General features: G+C 40.2%; 2 pseudogenes; both read left to right on the forward strand.

Moving 5' to 3' along the window:
- The first annotated feature begins 5,376 nt into the window (after window positions 1–5,376).
- Window positions 5,377–6,593, forward strand: LOC149148549 (methionine aminopeptidase 1A pseudogene; annotated as a pseudogene).
- Window positions 6,594–12,502: 5,909 nt separating this feature from the next.
- LOC149148550 (methionine aminopeptidase 1A pseudogene) lies at window positions 12,503–23,056 on the forward strand (annotated as a pseudogene).
- Window positions 23,057–23,530: the final 474 nt, after the last annotated feature.

Raw genomic sequence — 23,530 nt, forward strand, 5'->3', positions numbered from 1 at the left:
TTTATATCCAGGAGGAAGTCGTAACGGTGAAACCGGACGATCATCCAAAACTCTTTTAGCTTCGTCTAAGAAGGGACAACGGTGGAGGGCATGGTCGCCTTCGCACAATCTACAGGGAAATCTAGCTCTCCCTTTTTTTCCTGGGAATTCACTTTCGCTAGTTGACGGTGTGCTTTCAACATGGCCATCAGAGGTTGACGACATCGGATTGTGCAAACGGGGAGACCAGTCCCTTAGTATCCGAGGGATGCAAGGACAATCTCTGTGAAAGTGGTCTCCCTTGCAAATGACACATGGCGATTTAGGCCTGGTCAGTGTTGTGTGTGGATTTTCTTTAGACGACACTTGTTTTCCCTTATTTTCCTTTGGCTCCTTCTTCTTTTTCTCTTTCTTCTTCTTTTCCTTCTTCTCCTTAGGAACTTGGTTTTTAGCTTTACCAGTCCCGTCAAGCGAAGAGGAAGGAAGAGAGGAAGAATTAGAGGAAGTAGAAGGTTGGTGGGAAACTATGGACTCGTCTAATTGCTGATTCGACTGTTCAGGAATAATGGTGTTCTGAACGACATTGGTTGAGAAGAGCCAGACTGGCAAGCCAATTGTCAGTCCTGGAAGCAACAATGTGGCCATATGGGGCGCACCAACATCTCCCCAAGAGGAGAAGGGACTAGGATTTCCACCAAGGGGAATTCCTTGGTTGGTATGCTCCATTTTCTCAACCTAAAGATCAACGCAGGAAAAAGGGTATGAATATTCTGTTTAAAATAAATTTTAACGACGCTTGGACACAACTTGTTTTTTCAATTTTAAAGAGTCGAGAAAAAACAAAAGATGACTCTAGTCTCCTTCGATTTTTAATGAGCCTGAAGTGACAAGTGCTCAGATGGACCTTTTCCATTAAGGAGTCTGAAAAGGAACGAAAGGGACTGCTCTGGAGATCTAGGTAGAGGGTGTGCCAAACCAATCGCAAAACCGCAGAATACTTTTTAGGGTACGGGCGGTCAATCTTCCCGAATGCTGTGTTCAGTGCATTGCGATCAGTAGGGCGGCCGACACAGCTTCCTATGGATAAAGGTTTTATGCCTATAGGGGTCTCCCAATATATACTCGACGGTACGTGGGAGCACAATCCGTACTGGCACTTATCGTCTCACAGTGGAGGAATCACCCAACCAATAGTGAGGACAACAGTTACCAGGCTTTATGACACCGGAACACGTCTCTAGCCTAGACCTCTATGTTGTGCGTTAAGTTCCAATGCGTTGTTAAGTTCATTCAATTTATTTTAGGTTGATCTTTCTTAGAAGTTTGCCTTTTTGGATCACCACGAGATGTAGATGTAATTCCTAAATGCAGTCTAAAGATGATAAGCAAGCTTTTATCTCTTTTCAACAATGAAAATCCTAGCTACAAGGGGAAAAGAAAGACACAATCTTTTCTCAAAGAGCAAAGAGCACACTGTAAATGCACTTTTCCTAAATCAAGCCATACAAACTGTCAAAATGAAAATGCACATATGCATGTATTTGTTTTTCACTTTCTTAATATTGATGCCTAAAAAGAAAGTTGTTGTACAAATTTGAATTCGATTTCAAGTGAAAAACACAAACAAGCTTCTTTTCGAAATCAACAAAGTAGAGACGATTACGACACTTTATGATTTTGAAGTAAACACTTGTTTTGACACTAGAAATTCAGAAATTCAAACCAAAGGCAAAAGTAAAAGCACAATCAACTGTCAACAGCAAACAAACTTTCTCCTAAGATCAAAACGACACTTACGACAGGTCTAGATCTAAGGGTGACAGTATGACTAGTTTACTTTTGCAATGGGAAACTGTAAATGACGTAACAAATACACAAAAACAAATACAGTTTCTTTTATACAACTGAGGCGGAATTAAGGCAAAGAAAAGGGGTTTTCAGATAGGTACACACACTGATAATAAGCTGCAAAAATCAGAGACAAAAACTGAACAAAATGAAGCAAAGAACCTCAGCTGCACAGGGCAAAAGCTGATCAGCGCACTTGTTGCACAGAGAAATTGAATTACAGCGCAGGTAGCCCTCTCGGGACCTGCGTTGAAATGCAGAACCTCTTCACAGAGCCTGCGCTGAAGCAGAAACGAGAATTTTCTCTGGGTTCTGGGTCACGGTTTGCAGTTTAATCTATGGTTTTTGGCCGGATAAAAGCTATCAGTAAGGTACAATCAGAGGGATGATTTAAAGGAGGACTAAGAGCTATCACAAAGGGCAATTAGAGCATTTGTGGATCAGTTGTTCAAATCATAAACAAATCCTAGTGAATGGATTGAAGTAGCAGCTACTTTGCACTTGATAATGGCAAGTGCAGTTCGATTGCTACTTCTGTGTTTATGAAACAAACAACAAGAGAAACACAAATAAACTAACTAGACACGATCCCCAGCGGAGTCGCCATTTTGTTGTTGGGAAAAGTATCTATTCAGAATGCCCCTATCCCACTCTAAGGTGTGACAGTGCCTTAGCAACAAACAAGGAAAACTATTTTCGTATTCTTCTTTATGAAATGTAAACGAAGAGGAAGGATGAACTAACCTGTGTCTTGCGCTAGTTTGTTGATCCAATCGCTCTCCTCTTTGTTTGCTTCCCTCTGCCTGCTCCCTTACTTGCCCAGCTTCACCAAGTTCCTGCAAGATCACAGAAGAGGAAAACTACACAAAAGACATAGATTTACATTCATAAATAGCTTAGGATCAGATTTAAGCTAAACATGCATATATAACAAACATCATTGATACACAAACATGTAGGAGAAACTCAAATAGTTTTATTGATATGATAAGAAAGTCCAAGAGGAGATACAACCAAGTGAGTCTCGATCCAGCATCTACCTCCCAGCAAAGGAATCCCTTCCTCACCTCCAACAAAGCATAAATCACCCAATGCACTAATCTCAATCTGAAAACCAACAACAATTATCTGCAAAGTACAAAATTCCAGCCCCTGGATCTTTGGGATGAGGGATCCATATATAGATGTAAGCAGAGAGGATGAGTCAGCTTATGTTTTGACTTGTGGCTTCTCTCTGTCAGTTCTTGCTTCCACTTGGAGGCTGAGAGCCTCTTACTCATCCTTGGTCGAACTCAGTGAGCCAAGTGTCATTGAGGAAGATTCTGGAAGCTTCCATTGTCTGTCCACCTCGCAGAATGATACTGCCATTTGGCATTTCCCACTCAGCGCACCCTGGTAGTGCATTTAGGTGCGTTGCAATGCACCTAGCTAGTGTACTGGGGTGCTTTGCAACGCATGCAGCTAGTGGAGCAGCTGAATTGATCCTTATTTGACTGATTCTGAATAGTTTTTGGTGGAGAACTTCTGGGAGAAGCTGTCATTGGTTGACCTTGTTCCTTTAGGGGTAGGAACAACACTTTTAGGGACTTTGGATCCCTTGGATTATGGACATTTCATGCTTAAAGCTGTAAGGCACAAAAATGTCTATAACACCTTACTAAACATAATTTCTCAAGGGGAGATTGGAAAATGAAGAAAAAGATCAGTGATTGACACATACATCTTACAACTAGCAACTTAGTTGTTGTATCCGTCTTTTTCTCTCACCAATATCAATGCCAAATTCAAATAATATGAAGGCTATAGGATTTCTAGACATGAAGTCCACTAAAATAGGCAAGAGATGTATCACTTTGGATGATGTGTTTTGAGGATGGTTTATTGAAAGATGATTTAGCTTCCTATGATGGAACCTAATAATCAATGGGCCATTATTTCTTCACCTCAGTCTTGGTATGAAGGATAGATAGAACTAAACTCAATTACGTGAATTTTAATGAATTGTAATATTACCCAGATAATCCTGTTATGGGTGATCACAAGAAAATTTTTTGGGGCTACTCAACCATCAGCTTATTTTATCCAATGATTCAATATGCTGCTGCAGGTGTTAGGATTTGTGGACGAGATGTAATTCATGAATTTAAGATGCTTGTTAGAGAAGCACACAAGCATGGTATTGAGGTGTTGATGGACGTTGTATTTAATTACATTGCTTCTGGGGCCAACTATCCTCACTCAAGAAAGTGATTGATCCAGTATATTATTATGGTGCTATGAAGTTATGTATTGGGCCTTGTTTTCGTATTTGGAGGCACTCCATTTTTCTTAAGGCACAAGGCAACTGTCATTCTTGATGAATGTGAACCTTATGGAAACCTCACAGTAGGTTTTGAGATGCTTGAGGCTCCAACACAATTATCAAAAGTTGAGTTGGAGAGGCACATTAATGCAACATTCAACTCCTGAATGGGATCCTCGCTTTTATCATCAGATGAAGAGGATGGAGCTCTCATTGAATATCAGAAAGAAGGAGACTCTTCATCATCAAAATTCTTGTTTTATCAATCTATTGTTAATGAGTGCAAGGCCAGACTTTCTAAATAGTTAGTTGAAATTGTTGAACAACCTATAATGCATGGCTCTGAGTTGTGGAAAGCATTGTCTGGTCTGCTCAGACTTGGTGATGGTCCTAAGGCAATCACATTATTCTTACATTCTTATAGTTCACGACTTGAGAGCAATATACAAAGAGTTTTTCCTTCCATTCCATTCTACCCTGAAACTTATGCTACAAACCTAGCACAACTGGTTTTTTAGTCATTTCACAAGCAAAAAAAGAAATTTTGCAACAATTTCTATAGATGCCCCTGAATATTCTGCAATTCTTTTTGAAATGGGCTCAGAAAGAAATCAAACATTTTGTGAAGCTGGTGAACAAATACACATCCTTCTCAAATCCAGAAGTAGGTTTTGGTGCTGCCATGATGTGTGTCCAGGCTTCTTTCTCTCTTTGTTCATTGTTGAAGAAGGAAGGCTTGATATTATCTCCATATCTCTTAGAGTGAAATCAGCTGTATTAGGAACGGGCTTTATAGGAAAACTTAAAGCAAGTTGAGGAAGATATCTATGCTATTACAAAAAGTGATGATTGGGTCCTCACTTTACCAGTTAATGATATTCTTGTGAACCACACATCATAGATACAAAATGTTGCTAGTTTCATTTGTCAAGGTAAGTTGTCTAATAGTGCATTCAAACTGGCAAAACAAAGGAGCAATGTCTTCTCTTGGGGAGGGCAGTAGGAATGAAAAAAGGAAGCATGGTGAAAGAGCAAGACAAAGGAATAGTGGATCTGTGAAGATAAGCTCCTGAGTCAAGTTTCGAAAATTACAATTTTCATTAAAAAATTGAGCGCCCGCATGGCCAAGCTCAGCTCCAAATTCCATGCGCCCTGCAGCCACAACACACAAGTCAAACATCAAGCCAAGCCAATCCAAGGAGGTGTATAATGTGCACAACGTGTCGAAATATGTTGTGAGTGGTGTCTCATTTGCTTCCGGTACTTTACAACTTTGTGGCAATTTATATTTATCACAGTTTATGCCAGCTTCGTCTGAAGCAAGATTGGTCTTAAACTGCGTTGGTCAAAATGGATGGATCAGTAGCTGATGGCAGTGAATCCACTTTAGTTTGTGCACGTTGTAACAAACCTTCTCGGCTTCAGTGTCCTAAATGCGTTGAACTAAAACTACCACATGAAAATGCTACTTTCTGTTCTTAGGATTGTTCTAATGTGATGTGGAGCTCTCATAAATCTATACATATAGAGGTGAGATTTCCAGTACTTAGGGCAGATAGCCTAGAAGAGCAGATATCTGTAGCACTTAGTAGAGGTTGGTTATATTTCTTATAAAAAAGGGCCAGACTCGAACTACTCGACTTCCATATTTTGACTGGCCAAGGCCATTGAGACCTTATCTAATTTCCTCTAAGCGACTTGTCCTGATAATATTGCAAAGCTGAATTGGGCATATGATGGAATACCGAAACTGTAGCCAACGAGTGATTTACAAAATACAATTGAGATTGAGACTCCAGAACAAATAGAAAGGATGAGAGGGACATGCAGGATTTCTAGAGAGGTCCTTGATGCTACTGCTAGAGCTGTCAGGCCAGGAATAACCATAGATGAAATTGATGAAGTGGTCCACGAGGCAACTATTATTGTCGGTGGATATCCATCCCCATTAAACTATCACTTCTTTCCAAAGTATTGTTGCACATATGTTAATGAGGTTATCTACCATGGCATCCCAAATGCCAGGAGATTGGAGGAAGGTGATATTGTGAACGTGGATGTAACTATCTATTACAATGGTGTCCATGGTGATCTGAATGAGACTTTTTTCGTTGGAAAAGTTGATGATGCTTCTCAACATCTTGTTCGGTCTACGTATGAGTGTTTGGAGAAAGCGATGGCTACAGTGAAACCTGGAGTAAGATTTCGTGAAGTGGGAGAGGTTATCCATTGACATGCTTCAATGGTAGGGGTTTCTGTGGTGAAATCCTATTGTGGGCATGGTATTGGTGAGATCTTCCATTGTGCACCAAATATACCTCACTATGGCCGAAATAAAGTTTTGGGTATCATGAAAGCTGGACAGACATTCACCATTGAACCCATGATGAATGCAAGAGTATGGCGCAACAAAATGTGGCCAGATGGATGGACTATTGTGACAGCAGATGGCAGAATTTCTTAGCCATAAAATCAGTAGTTTTTTCAACATCCCAGATTTCTAGCGATGACACCTTCAACAATTCGAGTGCCAACAAACCAATTCTTCTATTTTAGTGTGATTAGATTTAATTCTTAAATTTTAATTTATTTTATTTGACTGCATAAACATATGTGGTTGTTTGTTATTTATTTTTATTTATTTTGATTCCTATGTTTAGGAAATCACAATGAATATGTAATAGGGTATATATATGATGATTTTAGAAGATGTAAGGGTTCGATTTTGCAGCAGAGTGAGGCTGCTTTGGATTGTGTAAAGCTTTTTCTGAATATTATTTTTAATAGAGCAATTTTTTCCCTTTAGATTTGGGATCCATCACAATGTTTAATGTCCAACATGTGTTCCTTGTAAGATCAGTTACATACTTTGTTTTTTCTACTAATTCTTGTTACAACATTATCTAAGGGAAGTGTTAGAAATCCATCCACACACAATGCTCCTTTCAAAATGATTTTGTTGTTAAATTTAGTGGTTATCTTTGTAGAATCCATCCTCTGTTAGATGCTTTATTGAGTAACCCTGTGTTTCTCTTTCTTCTAAAGCTGCCACTGGATATTCATCCCCCGATTGATGCCTGTAGGGCAGCGAGCTTTCTCCTCTTTTCTTCTCTCATTTACATTTTTTATCTGGATGAGCATTGTGCTTACTTTGCCCCAAGTTTGCTGGCAGAAACCAGCCTCAACTCCGTAGACCAATGGTCCTTTCTCTTATTGTTTCGACCCAAAACTTTCAATCAAATCGTCGTACTCCATAGCTAGCATAAGATTCACTTATTGCAACCACATTTTGTTTGAAAAGAGAGAGCCCTCTCTGGTCTAGCCGGGCTAGATGCCAGATCGAAAGCTTCATCTGTGGTTACCTCGGGATTTCCTTTTCTCAGCCTTGAGGTACAATCCTGAGTGCTAACATATTGGTTCCGTTGCCGGGGAATGAGATGACAGATCTTCTCCAGGAAAGATTGTTCAAGTAGCAGATCTAATTGTTGATGGTGGACAACAGTGAGACACATATGAAGGCTGAAACATCTCCCTGGCGACTCCACTATTCGAAATCCCAAGTTTCAAAGTATTGATGGTGGCTCCACTGGCTAAATGAAGGACTCAGATGTTGTTTCTGTTTATTCAAGGTATTCATGTATCGATTTTTCTAATCTTCCTGGTTTTCCTAATCAATTACCAAAGGATGCATATATTTTGAGCAATGGCCCTAAATTCAATGGGGAAGATCTGACTTTGAATTTTGAATATATAGAAAATTTTAAAACATTTGGGGAAATTGTTAGAGTAAAAAAAGAAGATTTCTTCATCAAATTGTTCTTTGATTCGTTTCAAGGAAAATGTATAAGATGGATTTAAGGTTTTCCTATCATATCTATTAAATCATTTGCAGATTTTTGGCATATCTTTCTTGAAACATGGATGGAGAAAGAGAAATAATTCAAAATAGAGGTGACCTCTATTCAAGGCTTTAGGGAATGGGAAGATATGTGCATAGATGATGAGGTAGATGAGAATTTTGCTTCATCTCTTTCTTCCTATCTGAAATCCTGTCAATGTAGCCATGAAGTTAAGATGGATTATTTGCAAGATTTTGCCATTAAAATTGAAGATCTTGCTAAGCTGGAGATCCAAATACTGTCCCAAGATCTGGACTGTCAAGTCCCATTCTTTGGGGACCTTTTTTAGCAGAAGGAAGGAAAGGTAATGCCGCCCTTGGATGTTTGCATTGACAATTTGCAACTGGAAGCATATATTCAGGAGTTAGGGAAGCAAACATGGTCTGATTTCTATGATCATGTTGTTACATATATGGAATATTTTTTCGGTTTGAATGACAAACCAGATTGTCTTTTACACAGCCAGAAGCATTATGTGCATGTATGGCTGTTAGCATTTCCAATTGTGTCTTGGTTCAAGCACTCCCTAGCATCATCGTTGCCACAACTGCTTGATGGTTGATTTGGCACTATAGCATCACTTGTTCTAGCAATTTTGCAGCAAAGTAGGGTAGGTTTGTATATAAATAAGCTATCCAAGGCAACATTTTAGTTTTCGGCATTTGTTCCAATTTCCCAATAAACAACTTGTAGTATGTGTGTTTTGGGTTGGTATAAGTTGTTTAGGTTTGCAGTTGTTGGTGACCGTATTGGCCCAATCAAATAGGCACTTCATCTACGGCATTTAGGACACCTCCAAGGAGCTTCCATCCCCAATAAGGGCAATGTTAGCTCCAACCTTCGAAGCCTGTCACCAATGATCAAAATGGGTTTTTACTATTTTTGGTTTTCAGAGATGTTTTTCACATGAGAATTAGTGCTAAACATTTCATAAGTGTGTTCATTAGAATTGGCTTGGAAATAGCTTTCCAAAGGTATATCACACTCCCGAAACCAACTTTTGGATCAGGAGATATGACCGAATGAATGATTGAATCAAAGATCTCCCAGTGCAGTAGTTCATGTATTTAATGATCCTAAGGAAGAGGAGATGCAGCTCTTGCTGAATGAGAACCTACTTCCAATTCGTGGCATAGGGCACTGTACATTTTTTATAGTGATATCATTTTGAATGAAAAATATTTACAGTTTGCTAAGGTGGCTAGACCATCAATGGCTATGCAGACGTATCATCAAGCTCTACATAGTCTCTTGAAGTGTCCACCAAATGGTTCAATTGTTCTTGACCATGCTATAGCGCTAGCAATCCATATGCAGCACGATTTCAAGAGACTATTCAGGACATCAAACCATAGAAGCACAAACCCTCCACTTACTTTGGTTCCTGGTGTTATCACCAAAATAGGACCCTGATAGGCTGCTGATCAGACTATCTCTGTGTAACTATTTCAAACCAGTCTTTTAGCTAAGGCTTAGCCTCCTCAGCCTGAGAGGGCTCTCTCAAAGGGTTAATGATTCAGATTAAAGATATGAATAGATGGCTAACTCTATGGTTTGTAATTGTATATGTTTATAGGTTGAAAGATGAAGACTGGCTACAATTGGGCTATGGAGTCAAAGTATGTTTTAGTACCACAAGCAAGATCAGCTTAACATGAATTCAGGGCATAGAGAGTTTTTATGCATCAACAAAACAAAAGATACAATGCAAGGAAACACAGTTTATAAATACATGAAGGAAGTTAGAGCATGATTGATGAGTTCTAAGTAACATGTATTCATACCACCACAAGTAAGTGAAAGAGGAAATCCATGAGACAATATGACATTAAAAACTCTCTTTGAATCCTGAGTAGTGAAGCCAAAGCATTCTACCTAGCATGGAAGTCAAGGCATTATAGAGTTCATGTGCAGAAATGAAAATACAAAACAGTGAAACATAGTTAGTTTATCTATGAAGGAAGTCAGCGCATCATTGATGAGTTCTGAGTATCATAAGTAAACACCACTGCAATTTAAGTATTGGAAAATTCCATCATAACAAGAACATACAAGAACTCTTCATGAATCTTGAGTTGTCTAAGTAGAAATTTGCGTTAGGTTAAAAATATACACAGTCTGCACATAGAGAAGCAGCTGAGCCAAAAAGTCTCCTACCCTTTGCTAATTCGACCTCTTGCTCTATATAAAGCGTTTACAATTAGGATTCTATCATCCCTCATCAAGAGAATTTGAATTTTCCATCAGTGACACCTATTCTAACCATAAAACAAACCATTAATTAGAACTAGCTATTAACTAGGAGTGCTAGTGACCTAATACAACTAGGAGTGTAACTCCTTATCATGATTACAAGAACCTTATCTAAGAATTTGAAGCATTCTTTGACAACTTTCAACCGAAAAATTCTAATTTGATGAAGCCTCCCACGTGGTCATCTGATTGTTGAAGACAAACCCTAGAAATTAGGGAACATGTTTCCCTGTTTTTAGGTTTAGGATCCCTGAAAATGGCACGTGGGACAGAGCCTTTATCTCATCATCCATGATACATTTTTTGAAACTTAAGGATATTTTCGTAATCCATGATTTCTAGAACAAAAACCTCTCTTGGTTTTTTAAAATACTTCTCCAGCTGTCCAAAATCTATCCTTGAAAAATTTGTCAAACAGGAAAAATCCCTTCTCTGAATTTTGGGTTTCAAAGAAAGCTTATTATCTCCCAACTGAAAACACTTGTGAAGAAAGTGAGATAGTTTATTTAATATGGAGATTTGATGAAGAGAAACCTCCTTCATAATTTCAAAATACATTTTCAAGTGACCAGAAACAGATCTTGAAAAAGACTGCTAAAAACAGAAGACCAAGCTTGACTTTCAGCAGTTTCGTAGCGCAAGTTTAACCATAAATTCCTCCCACCTAAAAATGAATTTGAAGAAACGGAAAGAGGTTTTTGTATTTCAGCATGTTAGGAAGAAAAGCCTCTTTCATTTATAAAAATTGGGTTCTCATCTGCTCAGGAAACCGTCTGGAAGTGAACTAGTAAAAACAATTTTTCTGCTGAAACAGGCTGCTTCAGGGGTTTCGTAGCGCGCTACGAAAACTCCTAGTTCATTGATTTCGTAGCGTAAAACTGGTTTTTTACACTGTCTGCGCTACGAAAACACCTAGAGTGATTTTTGCACTATGAAAACCTTGACACAAGTCTGACACATGGAATTTTAGGTGATGTGGGACCAGTGATGGGCAAGAATGGAGTGTTGACCCTATTTGACCATACCAACAAGACTCTTTTATAGATATTAGACACGAAAACAACCATGGAAAGACTAGACCAAGACTAACATGAATCCTTTGGAATCAAACTGATGTCAAAACACATGGTGAGGCTTTTAGGACATGGAATGAGGCTATGAAACTTTTTGGAAAAGAGAATGACACTTGTTGAGATGAGATGACTCAAAACCTATAAGACTATGACTAGAAACAAGACAAACTTTCCAAAGCTTAGAAACAAAATTTTTAGGGTGATAACACCTGGGAAGTGGGTTTGAAAGAAAAGTAGAACTAAAGGTAAAGTTCACTGTTGGTGAGGAGATTGCAACTTTTCTTGTTTCCTGCAAATTTTTGTTGCCCAAGGCTTGGAAAGAATCTCTTCATGCAAGCAGAAATGTTTCTTTATCAAGTATATTGATGTATGTTGCAGAGTCTATTTAATGATGTATTAATAGTATTAAGCATGACAGATACCATTAGTTAATTACTAATTTAAGTCAAGAGAGTTGAAAATATCAAGATGCACCTATGTTGTGATGCGCAAATCAGATATTTAGATAATTCATGCCTCTACTAAAGCTAATTTCTCAAGGGGAGATTGGAAAATGAAGAACAAAATTAGTGATTGAAACATACATCTTACGACTAGCAACGTAGTTGTTGTATCAGCCTTTTTCTCTCACCAATATCAGTGTAAAATTCAAATAATACGAAGGCTATAGGATTTCTAGACATGGAGTCCACTGAAATAGGCAAGAGATGTATCACTTTGGATGATGTGTTTTGAGGATGGTTTATTGAAAAATGGTTTTGCTTCCTATGATGGAACCTAATAATCAATGGGCCATTATTTCTTCATCTCAGTCTTGGTATGAAGGATAGATAGAACTAAACTCAATTACGTGAAGTTTAATGAATTGGAATATTACTAAGATAATCCTATTATGGGTGATCAGAAGATAAATTTTTGGGGCTACTCAACCATCAACTTCTTTTATCCAATGATTCAATATGCTGCTGCAGGTGTTAGGAATTGTGGACAAGATGTAATTCATGAATTCAAAATGCTTGTTAAAGAAGCACATAATCATGGTATTGAGGTGTTGATGGACGTTGTATTTAATTACATTGCTTCTGGAACGAACTATCCTCACTCAAGAAAGTGATTGATCTAGTGTATTATTCTGGTGCTATGAAGTTATGTATTGGGGCCTTGTTTTCTTATTTGGAGGCACTCCATTTTTCTTAAGGCACAAGGCCACTTTTATTCTTGATGAAGGTGAACCTTATGGCAGCCTCATAGTAGGTTTTGAGATGCTTGAGGCTCCAACACAATTATCACAAGTTGAGTTGGAGAGGCGCATCACTGCAGCATTCAACTCCTGGATGGGATCCTCGCTTTTGTCATTATATGAAGAGGATGGAGCTCTCATTGAATATCAGAAAGAAGGAGACTCTTCATCATCAGAATTCTTGTTTTATCAATCTGTTGTTAGTGAGTGTAAGGCCAGACTTTCTAAACAGTTTGCTGAAATTTCTGAACAATCTGTACTGCATGGCTCTAACCTGTGGAAAACATCGTCTGGTCTGCTCATACTTGGTGATGGTCCTAAGGAAATCACATTATACTTACATTCTAATAATTCACGACTTAAGAGAAATATGAAAAGCATTTTTCTTTCCATTCCATTCTACCCTAAAACTTATGCTACAAACCTAGCACAATGTTTTTTTCAGTCAGTTCACAAGCAATAAAGAAATTTTGCAACAATTACTATAGATGCCCCAGAATATTCTGCAAATTTTTTTAAATGGGCTCAGAAAGAAATCAAACATTTTGTGAAGTTGGTGAAGAAATACACATCCTTCTCAAATCTAGAAGTAGGTTTTCGTGTTGCCATGATGTGTGTGCAGGTTTCTTTCTCGCTTTGTTCATTGTTGGAGAAGGAGGCTTGATATTATCTCCATATTTCTTAGAGCTTGCTCAACTTTATTTGGAACAGGCTTTACAATAATACTTAAAGGAGGTTGACGAAGCTATCTATGCTATTATAGAAAGTGATGATTAGGTCCTCAGTTTACCAGTTAATGATATTCTTGTGAACCACACATCATGGATACAAAATGCTGCTAGTTTTGTTTGTCAAGATAAGTTGTCTAATAGTGCATTCAAACTGGAAAAATGAAGGATCAATTTATTCTCTTGGGGAGGGGAGTAGGAATGAAAAATAAAGCAAGGTGAAAGAGCAAGACAAAGAAATAGTGGATTAGTGAAGATAAACCCCTGAGTCAAGTTTCGAAAATTACAATTTTTATTAAAAAATTGAGCGCCCGAATGGCCAAGCTCAGCTCCAAATTCCATTCCCCTGCAGCCACAAAACACAAGTCAAACATCAAGCCAAGCCAATCCAAGGAGGTGTATAACGTGTACAATGTGTTGAAATATGTTGTGAGTGGTGTCTCATTTGCTTATGGTACTTTACATCTTTGTGGCAATTTATATTTATCGCAATTTATGCCAGCTTTGTCTGAAGCAAGATTGGTCTTGAACTACGTTGGTCAAAATGGATGGATCAACAACTAATGTTGGCGAATCCACTTTAGTTTGTGTCCATTGTAGCAAACCTACTTGGCCTTAGTTTCCTAAATGCGTTGAACTAAAACTACCATGTGCAAATGATGCTTTCTTTTCTCAGGATTGTTTTAAGGTGATGTGGGGCTCTCATAAATTTGTTCATACAGAGGTGAGATTTCCAGCACTTAGGGTAGATAGCCTAGAAGAGCAGATATCTATAGCACTTAGTAGAGGCTAGATATATTGCTTACAAAAAGAAAGTGCCAGACTTGAACCACTCGACTTCTATATTTCTAGTAGCCAGGGCCATTGAGACCTTATCCAATTTCCTCTAAGCAACTTGTTCCTAATAATATTGCAAAGCCTGATTGGGCATATGGTTGAACACCGAAAGTGAAGCCAACGAGTGATTTAAAAAATACAGTCGAGATTAAGACTCAATAATAGATAGAAAGGATGAGAGAGACATGTAGGATTGCCAGAGAGGTCCTTGATGCTGCTGTCAGAGCTGTCAGACCAAGAATAATCATAGATGAAACTAATGAAGTGGTCCACAAGGCAACTATTACTGTCAGTCGATATCCATCTCTATTAAACTATCACTTCTTTCCAAAGTCTTGTTGCACATCTATTAATGAGGTTATCTGCCATGGCACCCCAGATGCCATGAGATTGGAGGAAGGTGTTGTTGTGGGGAAAAGTATCCAACACGGAATGACCCTATCCCACTCTAAGGGTGATAGTTCCTTAGCAACAGTCAAAGCAAAGCTATCTAAGATTACTTCTTTATGACATGCAAAAGAGGAAAGGAAGAGATCCACTTACCGATGTCGTGCGCAAATGGTCGATCCAATCTTCTCTCTTTGCTGCTTGCTCCCAGCTCCTTGTCTTCTCACAGGCCCAGCTACACAAGATCCTGCAAACAAGACGAGAAAGGGAAACTACAAGAAGCATGCATTCATAATTGATTCAAGGATTAGCATAAATCAAATACGCAAGTAAGACAATACATCATTGAAACACGTGCGAATAGAAGAACCTCAAATGCTTTATTAATGGAAGAAAGTAAGGCTCAGGCGGTGATACAACCATAAGAGGCCCAATCCAGCATCACCTTCCCGACGGAAAGAAATCTCCTCTTCACCTCCCTCAAGCAATCACCCAATACTCTCAACTGTAAACCAATAGCAATTCTTTACACAAAATTCCGACCTCCAGATCCCATGGGATGAGATCCTTATATAGAGTTTTGGAGTGAAGATAAGTCAGCTTGATGTGTGACTGTTGTCCTCTTCAACCCCAGATGTTCTTTAGTTCTTGAGTCCACTCGGAGATTCTACCTTCCACTTGGAGTTTTAGAACCTCTTTACTCATCATTAGGCGAATCTTCTGATCCAAGTGTCAATTTGGAAGCTTCCTGGGCATTGACACATTGAGGAAAGATTCCTCCACATGTCCAAACTCGCTCAGCGCAGGTAGCCTTTGATGGAGTTGAAATTCAGCGCAGGTACACCATGGAGCAGTTGACATTCAGCGCAGATGCTCAGTGGAGCAGCTGCTTTGATCCAAAATTGACCTGTTTTTGAGTGTTTTTCAGTGGAGAACTGATCTGAAGTGCTGTGGTTTGCTGACCTTGTTCCTCTAGGGGTAGGAACAACATGTTTAGGGACTTTGGATCCCTTAGATTATTGACATTTCATGCTCTATGTTGTAAGGCACAAAAATGTCTATAACAGTTGCCCCCTAAAGTATGAGGTCGTTTATCGGGTGAAATGCTTTATTAGGAGGATCCGAAGTTCATTCAATCGTCGGGAGGTGACCTGTAACAAAATACAATACAATACATTATTTTTCATACTGCTTTCATGATCTAGCTGATGCGGGCATTTCCCATGCTCAGTTTTATAAATACATTTTCTGTACATAAACAGACGATCGTCTGATAGTAGACTGATAATTCTCTGCTTAAATTATCATCCTTTTAGTAGGATGATCATCTGCTGCACATGTCTATGTCTTTATCTCCTAAATATATATCACAGCCCGGATGGATGAAACTAGATCCGGGGTCTTCAAACTTGTCCGATCTTCACTCTAAGTACAGGTCGATCCATGTGAGAATTTCTTGGAGTCGAACATGGAAAGACATCGCTTGATTACCAGTCATTAATGTAAACTGTTAACAAGCGCGAGAGGAATCACCGATAATGATGATGACCCTCAAGGTACTACAGCACAATTCACGTGGCATGAATATAGGATTTGGCGTCGAACACCACGCAAAGTCTCCCGGTCGAAGGTCATTAATGTATACCTGTCGCCGGAAGTGAGAAACTTGCCATTGAGGCATGCAAGCTTCAAAGTACTGAGGGGGTGTCCCTAGATCAACTTCTTGGATAATGAGCTGATGTCGACAAGAAGCGATCTGTCAAAGGAGGGCCTTAATGAATCCCACATCAGTGACACGGAATGGAGCTAGTAATTGTGATGATGGTGAAAACTATCTGTGAAATATGATTCAGGGTGGCGGTCATGAAAGGATGAAAGATGATGTATGGCAGTGGATGGGACCCGGTTGACACTCTCTGAATGACATCTCTTGAACATATAGCGACACTGATGTGATGGATCGGTAGCATTACCCCAAATGTGGATGGTATGGCGAGACCATGGTGAAGGGACCGGTGAATGAAAACAACCCAACCCGATGTTTTTACGGAGGAAAAAGTGTCATGTTCAAGAGCGACTTGCTACCATTAAGCTTTGAGGTCCTCCCAATTTTTCCCCAGTCATTTCTGACCAGTACCTCTTTATTTTTGTCAAGCTTGAGGAGGATAACATATGCTTGTTCTATAACCTGCCCTTCGGGCAAGCCCATCGCTATGTTTTAACGAGCCTAGCGATAGGGAAACTCGTTCTCGTCTAAAGACAAGTTTGTCGCTATTCAATATTTTTAACGAGCCTAGCGACAAAGACAACTCGGTCCTTTTCATTTTTAGAGAGTCTAAAAAGGGTACATAAAGTTAACTCCAAAGGTCCTTTTTCGTCATCTAATCCCTTAAGTCCGAAAAAGTATAAAACAATACAGAAGGGATGAAAGTTCGATAGCTTTATCGACCCGAACTAGACAAGCGCTCGATCTTTTTGTGCAATAATCCCTCAGGTCCAAAAAGATTAAAATCTAGAGGAGGGATAGCTCTTCCGGTCCTTTTAACGAGCTGGAAGGCCAAAACTCGACAAACTTTTCATTTTTTACGAGTCAGTGAAAAGAGCTCAAAGAAGACTCGTATTTTGAGGAACGAGTGATAAACAGGGATAGCAGCAGATTCCAGGTACATGTTGGAATTTTCCAATCATGGCAGTGTCACAAGGATGGCTAGGTGGAATCACTCTTCGCAGCTGTTCCTCAAATAGGTAAACAATCAAGTGGATGTGAATGAACGGCCAAATGACGAGTGGAGGTGACGGTGCAAACACGACCAAGGTTTTTATGGCTGATGAATTTACGGTCTCAAATGGTTATTTACCGGTTCATTTTTCTTGATGAGCTTGAACTCTGGGGGAAGCTTGCTCACATGTGCATTTATTTTTTAACGAGCATGAACTCTTGCTAAAACTGCTCAGTTTTGCGTTTATTTTTTAACGAGCATGAACTTTGCCAAAACTGCTTGTTTTTGCGTTTATTTTTTAACGAGCATGAACTTTGCCAAAATTGCTCGTTTTTACCAGTCATAAAGTAGGAAGGTCTCCTGGTAGGTTGCTCGCTATTTTTTAAGGAGCTTCATCTCGCTATGCTTTGCTCCATATACTCTCTTTATGCAAGCTGGGTATCAACTTATCCTACGGGTTAGAGGGGTTAGATCTACCTAAAAACTAAAAAGTCGCCCGTGCTTGCATTCCAAGAGGTTTTGCATGCCCCCAGGTATAAAGTCTAATTTCAAGGTCGCCCCTACTTTTCCGTTAAAAACCCTTGTTTTCAACGGGTGAGGCCTACCTCTTTCAGGTTACCCAAAGATTGTTCGTTAATCTTTCAAACAAAACATTTCTTCGGCTATGCCTACTAAAGATAGACAATGGTGAGTAACGGGCCCCCGTCCTCCCACATAACTTTAACAAAAGAATCTTTTTCCAGAACAACCCCATTCCTAACTGCCCCTTCTTCTTCATGAGAGCCGGACTTTCTTGCCGGCTCTTACTCTTACGAAGATGAAGGAGGGGACGGGGTACGGACTAGTCATATTCTCCCGCGGAAATTCTACTTTACACCCAAGGTTTTTTCTGACCCCAGCAGACCAGGATGCATGCCCCCTGGGTTCCGGCCCTACTTTCCCAAATCACTCGCACTCATCAGGAAGAAGAACCGGAGGTAGAGACCTTTCTTGATCGAAAAGACCATTCAGGATAGGTATGTGACTATTTGCGATGCGTGATCCCGGAAATGAAAGTTGGTCTACGAGTTTGACCATTCTTCCTTCGTATGGAAAACACATTATTCGAAAGAGTGAGGAGACTATTGCTTCCATGCAATCTATGTAGTCTCGTCCAAGGAGTAGGTTATAATCCAAGGGTCCTTGGACGACCATCAAATTCATCTTGACAGCCTTCCCTTTCAATGTAATAGGCACATTAGGTAGAATCCCTAATGGTCGACTAGTTCCTTTGTCAAAACCCGAGAGATTCCTTATCTCAGGCAAAAGCGCCGGGCAACCCAGTGCTTTCCAAGCAATAGAGGACAGGATACTCACAGATGCCCCTTCATCAACGATAGTTCCAGCCATCACCATTTTGTATATTTGGACTATAATTCTAAATGGTATACTGGCTGGCAACCGGGTCTGCCTAGTTGGTTCCAATCAAAGGACACAACCAGGTTGCTTGGTGGTGGGACCGAATATACGGCCGGATATGATCCTGACGATGCTCCTTCCTGCGGTAAAGGAGTGGGCGCACTGCCCTGATGCTCATCAGAATCGGTGTTGATGAAAAGAATCTGGATGGTGTCATCCTTACTCTCTTCGGTGAGGGTGTCAGCCGAAGATGAATCTTCAGTGATGGTGTCATTTGAAGACAAAACTTCTGAAGGGAGAACCGGGTCAACTGCCGTTTCGACCTTTGGACTTTCGTCCGGTCCGGATTCAGTAGGTTCATTTTCAGTGACTGACGCTTCAGCTGGCCCCACGAGCGGGGCAGCTGTATTTTCAACCAACGAAGGACTTGGCGCGAGTTTTTGATATCCAGGAGGAAGTAGCAACGGTGCAACCGATTGATCTCCCAAAACTCTCTTTGCTTCGTCTAAAAAGGGACAACGGCGGAGGGTGTGATTGCCTTCACACAGTTCGCAGGGGAATCTCATTCCCCTTCGTCGTCTAGAACCTTCACTTTCGCTGGTCGATGGTAAGCATTCAACCTGGCTGTCAGAGGTTGATGCTTCCGAACTGTGCAAACGAGGGGACCAGTCCCTTAGTATTCGGGGAATACTGGGACAATCACGGTGGAAGTGGTCTCCTTCACATATGACACATGGCGGCTTAGGCCTGGTCTGTGCCGTGTGTGGATTTTGGTTAGATGTCTTTTGCTTGCCCCCAGCCGCCTTTGGCTCCTTCTGCTTCTTTTCCTTCTTCTTCTTCTCCTTTTTCTTCTCTATGGGAGCTCGGCTTTCGGCGGCTCGACCTTTCGAAGAGGAAGGATCAGAATCCTTCTTCTTCTCTATGGGAGCTCGGCTTTCGGCGACTTGACCCTTCGAAGAGGAAGGATCGGAGGAAGATCTGTAAGAAGCGGAAGGCTGGAGGGCAGCTCTAGACTGGTCTAACTGTTGACTCGACTGTTCAGGAACCGTGGTGGTCTGAACTACAGTGGTTGAGAATAGCCAAACTGGCAGGCCAATTGTCAGTCCTGGAAGTGACAACGTGGCCATGTGGGGCGCACCAACTTCTCCCCAAGAGGAGAAAGGGCTAGGGTTCCCATCATGTGGAATCCCTTGGTTGGTGTGTTCCATGTTCTCAACCTCAAGATCAACGCAGGAATAAGGGGTGATTATGTTCCGTTTAGAATGAATTTTATATGACGACGCTTTAGACACAACTTGCTTTTTCACTTTTTAAGAGTCGAGAAAAAGCTAAAGATGACTCTAGTCTCCTTCGATGTATTAACGAGCCCGAAGTGACAAATGCTCGGATGGACTTTTTCAGTTATAGAGTTTGAAAAAGGCCAAAAGAAACTACTCTGGAGTTCTAGGCAGAGGGTGTGCCAAACCTTTCGCGAAACCACAGAATACGTCTTACGGTACGAGTGGTCGATCTTCGTGAATGCTGTGTTCACTGCATCGCGATCAGTAGGGCGGCCGACACGGCTTCCTATGGATAAAGGCTTTGTTCCTATAGGGGTCTCCCAATATACGCGACGGTACGCGGGAGCACAAATCCGTATTAGTGCTATCGTCCCTCAGGAGGAATCACCCACCTTCGTAGAGATCGACAGTCACTATGTTTAACGACGCCGGAACACGTCTCTACCTAGACCTCTACTGTGTTTCGTTATGTTTCAAAGCGTTGTTATGTAAATTCAGTTCATTTTAGGTTGATCTTGCTTAGCAGTTTGCCTTTACGGATCACCACGTGATGTATGATACAACTCCTAAATGCAGTCTAAGAATGATAAGCAAGCTTTTTCAATTCTTTCAACTTATGAAAATCTTAACTACTGAGGGAAAAGAAAGACATCATCTTTTCGAACAGATCATAGAGCACACACTGATGCACTTTTCCTAAGTCGACATGCAAACTGTCAAAATGCACATGCACAATGCAAGTATTTCTTTTCTTCTTTCTTAATGTTGATGTATTACAAAAAGAAAGCTGTTGTGTGATTTCGAATTCAATTTCAAGCGAAAGCAAACAAGTTTTGTCCAATAATCAAAAGATCACCTTAAGATTCACTCATTTCAACACAAGAAATACTGAAATTCGAACCATATAACGAAAGCAAATGCTCAAGCAGCTATGAACAGCAATAAACTAGCTCTTAGAATCACAACAACACTTTATCACAGGTCTAGATCCAAGAGGCCACAGCAAGACTAGTTCACTTTCGCTATGGGAAACTGTGAATGAAAGTAAGAAATACAATAAGAACAATCACGGTTTCTTCACACAACTGAGGCGGAATGATGGCAAAGAAAGATAGTTTCAGATGGGTATACAGGTTGACAACAGGCTGCAAAAAACAATACTGAAAACTGGGCAACAGAAAGCAGGGAACCCCAGTTGCATAATGCAAAACTGGTTCAGCGCAGGTAGGACACTGTCAGTTTGACATTTAGCACAGGTAGCCCTTCGGGACCTGCGTTGCAGCGCAGGTAGCCTTCACTGCAGCTGCACTGAAGAGAAAACTCTCGTCTCTCTTTGGTTCTGGGTCACAGATTGCTCAAAAATCAATGGTTTTTGGCCAAATCAGAGGCTATCAGTCAAGTATACACTAGAGGATGATTAAAGGAAGATGAACACTATCACAAAGAGCTAATAAGAGTCTTTGTGGATCAGCTCTTCAAATCATAAACATGCCCAGCACTGAGCTAGAGTAGCTGCCCTCTACTTTGCCTTCGAAGGATTCGAATGCAGTTCGATTCGGTACTCCCTTTGTTTAGGAAATGAATAGCAAGAAACACAAGCTACCAACAAGACATGATCCCCAGTGGAGTCGCCAGTCTGTTGTGGGGAAAAGTATCCAACACGGAATGACCCTATCCCACTCTAAGGGTGATAGTTCCTTAGCAACAGTCAAAGCAAAGCTATCTAAGATTACTTCTTTATGACATGCAAAAGAGGAAAGGAAGAGATCCACTTACCGATGTCTTGCGCAAATGGTCGATCCAATCTTCTCTCTTTGCTGCTTGCTCCCAGCTCCTTGTCTTCTCACGGGCCCAGCTACACAAGATCCTGCAAACAAGACGCGAAAGGGAAACTACAAGAAGCATGCATTCATAATTGATTCAAGGATTAGCATAAATCAAATACACAAGTAAGACAATACATCATTGAAACACGTGCGAATAGAAGAACCTCAAATGCTTTATTAATGGAAGAAAGTAGGGTTCAGGCGGTGATACAACCATAAGAGGCCCAATCCAGCATCACCTTCCCGACGGAAAGAAATCTCCTCTTCACCTCCCTCAAGCAATCACCCAATACTCTCAACTATAAACCAACAGCAATTCTTTGCACAAAATTCCGGCCTCCAGATCCCATGGGATGAGATCCTTATATAGAGTTTTGGAGTGAAGATAAGTCAGCTTGATGTGTGACTGTTGTCCTCTTCAACCCCAGTTGTTCTTTAGTTCTTGAGTCCACTCGGAGATTCTACCTTCCACTTGGAGTTTTAGAACCTCTTTACTCATCATTAGGCGAATATTCTGATCCAAGTGTCAATTTGGAAGCTTCCTGGGCATTGACACATTGAGGAAAGATTCCTCCACATGTCCAAACTCGCTCAGCGCAGGTAGCCTTTGATGGAGTTGACATTCAGCACAGGTACACCATGGAGCAGTTGACATTCAGCGCAGATGCTCAGTGGAGCAGCTGCTTTGATCCAAAATTGACCTGTTTTTGAGTGTTTTTCAGTGGAGAACTGATCTGAAGTGCTGTGGTTTGCTGACCTTGTTCCTCTAGGGGTAGGAACAACATGTTTAGGGACTTTGGATCCCTTAGATTATTGACATTTCATGCTCTATGCTGTAAGGCACAAAAATGTCTATAACAGGTGTTATTGTGAAAGTGGATGTAACTGTCTATTGAAATGGTGTCCATGGTGATCTAAATGAGACTTTTTTCATTGGAAAAGTTGATGATGCTTCTCAACATCTTGTTTGGTCTACATATTAGTTTTTGGAGAAAGCGATAGCTATAGTGAAACCAGGAGTAAGATTTCGTGAAGTGGGAGAGGTTATGAGTCGACATGCTTCAATGGTACGGGTTTCTGTGGTGAAATCCTATTATGGGCATGGTATTGGCGAGCTCTTCCATTGTGCACCAAATATACCTCACTATGGCCGAAATAAAGCTGTGGGTATCATGAAAGTTGGAAAGACATTCACCATTGAGCCCATGATCAATATAGGAGTATGGCGTAACAGAATGTGGCCAGATCGATGGACTACTGTGACAACAGATGGCAGCATTTCTTAGCCATAAAATCAGCATTTGTTTCAACAAACCATATTTCCAGCGATGACACCTTCAACAATTCGAGTGCCAACAAGCCAATTCTTCTATTTTAGTGTGATTTAATTTAATTCTTAAATTTTAATTTATTTTATTTGACTGCATAAACATATGTGGTTGTTTGTTTTTTTATTTTTTATTTATTTTTATTTATTTTTATTCCTATATTTAGGAAATCACAATTAACATGTAATAGGGTATATATAGGATTATTTTGGAAGATGTAAGGGTTCGATTTTGTAGCAGAGTGAGGCTGCTTTGGTTGTGTAAATCTTTTTCTGAATATTATTTTTAATGGAGCAATTTCTTCCCTTTAGATTTGGGATCCATCACAGTGTTTAATGTCCAGCATGTGTTCCTTGTAAGATCACTTATATACTTTGTTTTTTCTGCTAATTCTTGTTACAATGCTATCTAAGGGAAGTGCTAGGAATCCAT

Source organism: Pinus tabuliformis, chromosome 9 (assembly GCF_031772625.1).
Source record: "Pinus tabuliformis cultivar Carrire ecotype Pingquan chromosome 9, CPIR1, whole genome shotgun sequence".
Classification (NCBI taxonomy): Eukaryota; Viridiplantae; Streptophyta; class Pinopsida; order Pinales; family Pinaceae; genus Pinus; species Pinus tabuliformis.